The sequence below is a fragment of the Echinops telfairi genome, unplaced genomic scaffold (assembly GCF_000313985.2).
Source record: "Echinops telfairi isolate 266 unplaced genomic scaffold, ASM31398v2 ScPeMD7_2;HRSCAF=8, whole genome shotgun sequence".
Taxonomy (NCBI): Eukaryota; Metazoa; Chordata; class Mammalia; order Afrosoricida; family Tenrecidae; genus Echinops; species Echinops telfairi.
In genome coordinates, this window is record NW_022103898.1 from 25,136,707 (window position 1) to 25,146,673 (window position 9,967).

Sequence of the window (9,967 nt, forward strand, 5' to 3'; positions counted from 1 at the left end):
CCCACCAAGGACATTTATCCAGCCCACTGGGTGTTTTTGCCCCATTTGGTTTTTTCACTTCATAATAAGATATATGCAGTGTGCATAGGAATTTGTTCATAGCTTTTTTTAAAACTATAGTCCAGCCCTCCAACAGGTCTAAGGGACAGTGAACTGGTGCCCTGTTTAAAAAGTTTGAGGACCCCTGCCTAAAACAAATAGAAATCGAGCTACCATGTGATCCAGCAATCCCCCTTGGGCATATACCCAAAAGAAGTTGGAAACAGACCAAGACCAGCCATCTGTGCTCCAATGTCCATCACAGCAAAGTTCACATCGTGAAGAATTGGAAGCAATCTAAATTTCCATCAACTGACAAATGGATTTAAAAACTGTGGTATATGCAGACAGTGGATAACTATGCAGCCCTAAAATGCAATGATAAATGCATGAAGCACATTGTCTTATTAGAAGAGTCAGAGGAAATTATATTAAGTGAAGTTAGTTAAGCACATAGGCCAAGTACAACATGAGTCCACTGAGGTCGGCTCAAAGAATAAGCTACTTAGTACATAAGTCCCAGGTCGAGGTCCGGGTACTTTGGTTGGGGCCTGATCTAACCCAGAGATGCAGATGACAGTCAACTGAAAAAGAAGGGAGGAAATGGGGGGGGGAACAGAGCACTAATACACCCACGGGGAGGGTATTGCTTTTGTCTCCACAGCAAAGGGAGAGGGGGACCAGGCCCCATCCTGAGTGTCAAGCCTTGAGGGCAACACACTGGCATGGAGCAGCAAACTGCCAGGGAGGATGACGGGGCCAAGCCCAAGCCAAGCTATGTTGACCCCCTTCCCAGAAGAATGTAATACAGGGGACAGCACTGAAGATATAGCCCAGGGAGAGTGGCAAGTCTGTCCAGACCACATGGGTGGGAGCTAAGAGGCAGAGAGAGAGAGAGAGAGCGAGCAAGCATGGACTTCATCGTGTACCTCATCCTGGCCTACCAAGTCCTGGGGATGACATCCCTGCTCGGAGCAGCCAATGCAGAGAGGACCGTAGGGCTGGCCCTACCATGAGACACCATGTTCCTTCACTGGCCCTCTGGGGGACAGCATATGGGAGAAATTGCAGAAAGTGTACCTGGCCTATGCACAGCAGGGTGAGACATAAAAGGAGTGCAACAGGGCAGCAAGGGAAACAAAGTTACCAAGTCCCCAAGGAATCCTGAAAATAGATTTCTGACTCAGCAGACAGGGCTTGGCACCTCATCAGACCCAATTGGAAAACACTCTTAAGGGTCAGCAGACAGACCTGGAACTATATCATTTTGCTTTGTTTGTTTGTTTTTTCACCCTATGTCTATCTATATAAGATAGGCAGGACAAACAATCCTGAGGAAAAAACAAAGGGACTGGTGGTCCCAGGGGGACATGGGAGAGGATGGGTTGGGAGGGGGAGTGGGGAGCCAACAAACTCAGGGATGAGGGAACAACAGGAGATGTAAAAATGATGGTGAGGAAGGCCTGATGGGGGTTGATCAAGTGCAATGTATCCAAGAGGAATTACTGCCAGCCGACTGGAGGGTGAGCATAACAATGGGACAGGAGGAAGGCAAAAGGAAATAGAGGAAAGAAGTAGGAATCGAAAGCTATTTATGGAGGTATAGCTATAGGCATGTATGTATGTAAATATATTTAATCTATAATCAAAGGGATAGAGGCCAGGGTACACATATTTATATGTTTAAAATATTAAGATAGTAAGAGACTTTGGGCCTCTACTCAAGACCTCCCTAAACACAAGAACACTATTCTAATAACATGGCACTCTTTGATACTCACCTCCCCGACACTATCACTGAAGAAAAAATGGGTGCATAAGCAAATGTGGTGAAGAAAGTGGATGGTGCCTGCCTATAAAAAGATATAGCATCTGGGGTCTTAAGGGCTTAAAATTAAACAGGCAGCTATCAGTCTACCAGGAAGCAAATCATCCCACATGGAAGAAGCACATTAGCCTTGTGCATGAGGTGTTGAAGGGATCGGGGATCAGGTATTAAAAGATCCAAAACAAATAATTATATCACTATGAATGAGGGGGGTTACAGTGGAAACTCAAAAGCTCATCTGTAGACAATTGGACATACCCCCACAGAAGGATTACAAGGAAGGGACAATTCAACCAGGAAACAGTATAGCACTGAAAAAATACACATTATTCCTCTAGTTCCTGAATGCTTCCTCCCCCAACTACTACAACCCAGTTCTACTTTACAAACCCGGCTAGACCAGATAAGAGCTCTGGACACATGGAATTCAGGACAGATAAGCTCCTCAGGAACAGTAGTGAGAGTAGCGATATAATGAGTAGCATGGTGAGGGTGGGGGAGGAAGGGGGAAGCCATCACAAAGTTGGATATATAGCCCCACCCCGGAGGACAAATAACAAATGTGGGGGAAGGGAGACAGCGGACACTGCAAGACAAGAAATAATAATATATCATTGATCAAGGATTCCCGAGGGTGGGAGGAGGGGGGAAAAGAGCTGATACCAAGGGCTCAAGTAGAAAGAAATGTTTTGGAAATGTTGATGGCAACATATGTACAAGTGTGCTTAATACAATTGAATGATGGATTGTCATAAGCTTTTTAAGAGCCACCCCAATAAAATGATTTTTTTAAAGGGGGAAGAAAATACCATGGTCGGGGCCAGTCTCCCCTTAGTTCTCAAAGCGGCCTATTTCTTCTTCAACACGTTGACGAGATCTTGTGCCCAGACTTGCCAATGCAATGTGTGATTTGGTTTCCGTTTTTAAAAATGTTTGTTATACAGATGCATGATTTGCTTCTCTTGGAATCCTGACTTTAAAATGTTTATTGACGTGTAATTCACGTCATACAATTCGATGGTTTAAACATAGTAAAAAGAGTTGTGCAGTAAAGAGAAAAAACGAGTTGCCGTCTCAGAAACTCACAGGGCTGTTCTACCCTGTCCTATGGGGTCACTCTAAGCCAGCGTCAACTCAATGGCAGTGGGTTAGTTTGTTTGCTTTTTGTATTTGGGGTGTGGCTAGGGCACTGTTGTGTCCCGGGTGACATTAGCAAATGTAAACATAAGTGGAGACCTGAACAGCGCCTGTGAATCAGGGCGCTCTTCCTTAATATTTTATAGTGTTTCCGGGTGAAAGTTTAGATACCAAATTAGTTTGCTGGCACTATGGGTTAGCTTGAGCAAAGTTGGAAATTCAAAACCACCAGCTTCTCCCTCCGGGGAAGATCTATGAGGCTCCCATTGAGATTCACAGTCTTGGAGACCGTGGGGAACAATGGTACTCTGACCTTTATCAGGTTGCTAGGACTTGGACTTCCTTTGATGAGAATGGGTTATGAATAAATAGCACTGCCATCTTTGTGCATATTTATTTAATCTAACTTTCCAATCATTTCATTGTACTATGTTGTTGGAGGAAGAATTGTTGGGTCAAAATCTAAGCCTTTTTTTAATTCCCAAATTATGTCTCCAAAGAATTGTATCAATTTGTGTCTCCTGGAAGTGTGTGAACATACACATATCCATGGTCCCTTATTGATCATGTAGGGTGAGTTTTAAAAAATATCTTTGCTGAAATAAAGGAAAGAACTAGGAGGCAAAGGACATTTATATTAAGGTGACCAGATTTTAACATTGGTAAAGCAGGACAAAAGCAGGACACCATTGATAAAATTCCTATCCTGGCGAAATAGCCACATGGCAGCCGAAAACCGTATACCTTAGCTTGTCGTGCATTCTTTCCAAAAATCAGGACTTTTTAAAACACCGCAGGACGCGGGGAAAAATTGTTAAAAATTGGGACGTCTGGTCACCTTATTATAGAGGCCAAATACAGGCATGTACATATGTAAATATATTTATATATAATGATAGGGCAATAGATCTATGTGCACATATATTTATATGTTAAGTATTAAGGTAGCAGACAGGCATTGGCCCTCTACTCAAGCCCTCCCTCAACGCAAGAACACTTTGTTCTAATAACCCGGCATTCTGTGATGCTCACCTTCCCGACACGATCGCTGAAGACAAAATGGGTGCATAAGCAAATGTGGTAGAGAAAGCTGCTGGATCAAATATTCCAATGAGTTGCATGATTCAGAAAATCTCATAACCACAATATAGAAATTGTAGCCTTTCTAAATTAAGGATATTTGAGAGAGGTCATGTCTTAATATTTTAAATACTTTATAAACCTGAAAGGTTAACAATAAGCAGAGGCAAACGACAAAGGTGAAACCTGGAGTCCAGGTGTTAAAATACAGTTCGTTGCCCGTGATCTTCCTGCCACAAAGTCAGCGGTCAATGCTAGCACACTGGGTCTGGCACCCTGGTCAGTGCAGGGGTCCTCACACCCGAAGATCTAAGAAACCAGGTGCATTCTCACCTACCCCTCCACTTCAGCGTTCTGTCACCCTGGTCTGACTTTCAAAGCAAGAACTGAGATGGAGGGACAAATGATTTTTATAAATGAAGAGCAAGGATGGCGTGAAATGAGCCATGATGAGAGCAGTGTGTGTGGCCCTCCTGACGTCCCTGCGTGCCTCAGGGCCATGGCTGCTGAAGGCAAAATGGAAGACCCTTTGGTGTGGGTTATGCCTGTCTGCAGTGAGCACAACTGCCAGTCCTCGTGTAAACCCCCGGCAGCCCAGCTTCTGTCTGGGAAGCCAGCCCACCTCACATAGAGGGTGTCTCAGGTCATGGGAAGGGGACACCCTGGGCAGCCTGTCTGGGGTAATGTCCCTTGCTCATCCCAGGTCAAAGGCAAGTACTGGAGCACATCACTGCAGACAGTTCTCCTGTTCTACAGGAAAATGTAGCTGACACACAGCCTGCGGGGTAAGGAGATGCCTGTGGTCATGGTATCCTGACAAGGAAGACAGGAGGGTCTGGTGGTTGCCTGCGGTGTCCATGGTCTGGCCCTCAGGACCGGGTGATCTTGTTCAGAGGCATGAGCCCTGTGTCCCCAAGGGTCCTTAGCACAACCCTGCCATTGGGTCGGATAACCAGGTGGGTGATGCTGCCATCGTTGAGAGAGAGTCGGAGCCAGCCTTTGGGTGACACTGCAGGCTCTGCACACGATGAGGCGGGTGACGTTGGCATGAGGGTCTCACAACTGTCACACCCAGTGGATGTAGTTCCGGAATGTGGCCTCCATTCAGCCTCATGCTCATAATCCTGCACAGCTTGTGGCTTCCAGTGGGTCACGGGCTGGTCGGGCTCCATGGGGGCGCCTTCCCTGAGCAGGTCTGTGCTGACTGCACACCCCTGGCAGGTGTTTGCTACTGATGTCTGTTGTGTCTATAGCCCGAGTCATGGAGGCAGGTACAAATTTTTTTTGAAGTTGCCAATGATTTCATTTTATTTGAATATACAGTCAATACCCATGGAAGCAGCAGTCCCCCAAAATATATTAAAGGATGTATTATATCAAGCAAATCTGTAGCAAAAGACATCTTAAAATTGTTAAGGACCCAAGAATGTCACTTAGAAAACTAGGGTGCACTTGACCCAGGTTATTTTTTTTTCAGGTGTTTGGTTTTTTTTTCATTTAATTTTATTTATTTAATCATTTTATTGGGGGCTCATACAACTCATCACAATCCATACATACATCCATTGTGTCGAGCACATTTGTACATTTGTTGCCATCATCATTCTCAAAACATTTGCTTTCTACTTAAGCCCTTGGTGTCAGCTCCTCATTTTCCCCCTCCCTCCCACTTCCCCCTCCCTCCCAACTCTTGATAACTTACAGATTATTATTTTTTTTTCATATCTTACACTGTCCGCCATCTCCCTTCACCCACTTTTCTGTTGTCCATCCCCCAGGAAGGAGATTATATGTAGATCCTTGTCATCAGTTTCCCCTTTTGCCAAACTTCAACGCCAGGCTTGCGAGTTGGAGACCAGTTAGTTCAGCCTGTCCACGACCTGTCCAAATTGGGGTCCCAGACACTAGGCAGCTCAGCTGCCCCTGTCTCCACGTCTCCACCCGCCCGCGGCTTCCCTTGGCCATGGCCGAGAAGAGCCAGCAGGCACCAGCTGCAGTGCTGGCTGGAACACCCTACGGTCATTCCCTTTTAAATACAGTCACCAGGAGTTGAAGTCCTGTAGTTGGCAACTAGCAACCACTAAAAATTCTCACACAACACTCAGAGTCTGTCTGGGAACATTGCTCTGTGTTCCTGTGTGCCCTGTGGGGCAAAATTGGCAGTGTCCTCCTTTAATGGCTGGGGTCCTGGAGCCCTCCGTGGGCTGTGTGAAGGTAAGGAAGGGGCTCAGTGCTGGCTGATGTCTTAACTCCCCCCAAGCTAACTAAGCACAGGGGCCACTTTAGGTATGGGAAAAGTCCAGGAGTTCTCACAGCCTGGGACCAGTGTCCAGTTCTCACACGAAGACGTGGCTTTCTGAGGTTCACCCAGCAGAGGCATTGAACGGGCACGTTCCAGCTTCGGCTCCAATCTGAAGCTCCCTGTCACTAGCATCAAATCACACTCTGTAAGCCTCACGTGAGCACAAAATGTAGACCTTCCACTGCCTTTACCTAGTTTGTTTATGTCTCAGGGCTGTCCTAACATATTACCACAAATATGTTGTTGTGGCATTAATCCTTTTATTGGGAGCACTTACAGATATCATAATGCTCCATAGTTTCAATCACATCAAGCAGTATGGTACAATTGCTATCACAATCAGTTTCAAAACATTTTCATTCTTCTTGAACTACTTGATATCAGCTCCCTTTTATCCCCTCCCTCCCCACCCTAGCCCCCAGGAGCCCTTATGATTATTATTATTTGCCTTTTCTTATGCCATCCACTCACATACAGTTCTCCTCTTCCCTCCCCTGAGTAGGTTTGACTCAGAGCAGCCCTACATAAAGCAGAATGAAGCCCCACTTGGCCCTGCACCATCCTCCAAACTTGTGTTGTTGAAGCCCATTGTCGCAGCCAGTCCATGGTCTTCCTCCTTTTCACGGCCCTTTTGCTTTACCGCACACCACGTACTCTCCCAGGGACTCTTCTCTCCTGATGACTTGTTCACAGCCCCCGAGACAGACGTCTCACCGTCCTGGCTTCTCAGGAGTGTGCGTTCTGGCTCCTTTTTCTGAGACAGACTTGTTCGTTCTTTTGACGGGCCGTGGTACTGTTGATATTTGTCACCAGCAGGGATGAGCCTTCATGCTTCCTTACTCTGTCCAACTTCCATACATGGGAGGCCATGGAAAAGCCATGGTTTGAGCAAGGCGCACCTTAGGCCTCAAAGTAACATCCTTGCTCCTTAACACTTTTAAGAGGAGTTGTGCAGATTTGCCCCATGCAATATGAAATGTGATTTCTTGATTGCTGTTTCCATGATAATTGACAAAACCCTTGACAACTTCAATCTTTTCTCCATTTATCCTATTGCTACCTACTGGCCCAATTGTGAGCATTCTGATGTTTTGTTTTTTACGTTGAGTTGGAATCCATACCGAAGGCTGCAATCCTGGGTCTTCATCAGCAAGTGCTTCTAGTCCTCTTCTTCTTCTTTAAATTTTTTTTCAGATTTTATTATTCCTTTTCTTTTTAATTTATATTGCTTTTATTATAAATAATTTTATTGGGGGCTCATACAACTCTTATCATAGTCCATCCATCCATCCATTGTATGTCAAGCACATTAGTACATTTGTTGCCCTCATCATTCTCAAAACATTTGCTTTCTACTCAAGTCCTTGATATCAGCTCCTCATTTTTCCCCCTCCCTCCCCGCTCCTCCCTCCCTCATGAACCCCTGATAATTTATAAATTATTATTATTTTGTCATATCTTACACTATCTGATGTCTCCCTTCACCTGCTTTCCTACTGTCTATCCCCCAGGGGGGAAGGTTATATTTAGATCCTTGTAATCAGTTCCCCCTTTCTATCCCACCATCCCTCCACCCTCCAGTATCGCCACTCTCACCACTAGTCCTGAAGGGATCATCTGTCTTGGATTCCCTGTGTTTCCAGTTCCTATCTGTACCAGTGTACATCCTCTGATCTAGCTGGATTTGTTATTTCTTTTGTTTTAATTTTATTTTATTGGGGGATCTTACAGCTCTAATCACAATCCATACATATATCCATTTTGTCAAACACTTCTTTCCATATGCAATTTCCCTTTCATGTGCTGTCAATGATATTGCTCTATAATGTGAGCATTCTGTTGGATCACCTTTCTTTGGACGAGTATGAATATGGATCTCTTCCAGTCAGCTGGCTAAGTAGCTGTCTTCCGAATTTCTCAGGATAGAGACGTGGGTGCTTCCTGTGCTTCATTAGCATGTTGGCACATTTCCATTCGTGTTGTCTATTCCTGGAGCCTTGGTTTCTGCCAGTGTCCACGGTACAACTGGGACTGCTTCCTTATGCGCCATCAGTTCTTGATCAGATGCTAGCTCTTGAAATGGCTGGCTGTTGACTAGTTCACAAACTGGCTTGCTTATTTATTCTTTCACATGAATGGAGGCTACAAGTCTGAAATCAAGATGTCTATAATCAAGTGTCATGCTCTCCCTGAAGTCTCCCAGGAGGAATCTGATGGCCTCATGCCTTTCTCTTAACTTTTGGGTGTTGCTGGCACTCGTTGGCCTTCCTTGGCTAATAAACATAGCATTCCAATGTCCACTTCCATTGCCATGTGGCATTCTTCCCATGTGCCTATCTCTAGGGGTCTTTTTCCTATAAGAACACCAGCCTTATTGGAGTTAGATATCACCTCCTCTGGTATGACCTCATGTTACCTTGATTACATGTGCAAAGATCCTCTGTCCGATTAAATCCACCTGCACATCTACTGGACATTGAGACTTCACCATATCTCATGAGGGACAGAGTCCACCCATCACCCTTGGTTGCATTATAGTTTGGGAAAGTTTAAGTGTATCTGCAGGATAGGGTGGTGAAGGAAGAGGTATAGGAGGATGTGAAGTCATGTATATTTCCTTAAAGTCTAAACTGCATTTCCCAATGGAATGTCCAGATATCGCAGAAGACAAACGTTTTAACTTTTATAAATGTGAGGTGGATGTCAAAGATCTGCTAAATCAGATATGGAAGTAATAAGCCATAATCCACCCTAGTTCTTCTGTAGCTGAGGAAAAATCCTATAATTATTGAGGAATAAAATAAATGAAAGTCAGACTTTGGAGACCAATTCATGGGTAGACTTACTAGCTGCTCAGTCATTGTTATTGAGTCTCTTCCAACTCCCAACGACTTGATAGGACGGAATAGCACTGACCCGTGGGCCACTTCCCCAAACTGCAATTTGGTAAGGGAGTAGAAACCCTCATCTTCCTCCCGACTTACTACGAAGACCCTCTGTATTTCCTTCCTTCATTGTTGTTTTTGTCAATCACCTTCAGGCAATTCCAACTCTTATGAGTTGCTGTCGAGCTGAATCTGGCCCAGTGTTATAGGACTGCTTTTTCTAGGCTGTATCTTAAGGGAAGCAGATGGTTCTGGGTGGATTCAAACTACCACCCTTTAGTTTCGCAGTTGAACACAGATTGTTTGCACCACCAAGGGACCTTACTCCTTTTCATACTCTGGTGGCTTTATAGGATAAGCACTGGATTGTTCACCGTGAGGTTAGTGTTTCAAACCCATAGCTGTTCCATAGGAGAAAAAAAGTAAGCTGTCTGCTCCAGTAAAGATTTACAGTCTTGGAAACCCTATGTAGGATTACTGTGGATTTGAATCCACTTGATGGCAGTGGATTTGTGGGGGGTTTTGGTGGAAACAAAGCAACAACAAAAAAGAGCCTTGCATTCTGTGATGCTCACCTTCCCGACACAACCGCTGAAGACAAAGTGGTGAATAAGCAAATGTGGTGAAGAAAGCTGATGGTGCCCAGCTATCAAAGATATAGTGTCTGGGGTCTTAAAAGCTTGAAGGTAAACAAGC

General features: G+C 44.9%; 1 pseudogene; it reads right to left on the minus strand.

The window, feature by feature from the left end:
- Positions 1 to 4,953: 4,953 nt before the first annotated feature.
- On the minus strand, positions 4,954 to 6,049 carry LOC101651746 (annotated as a pseudogene).
- Positions 6,050 to 9,967: the final 3,918 nt, after the last annotated feature.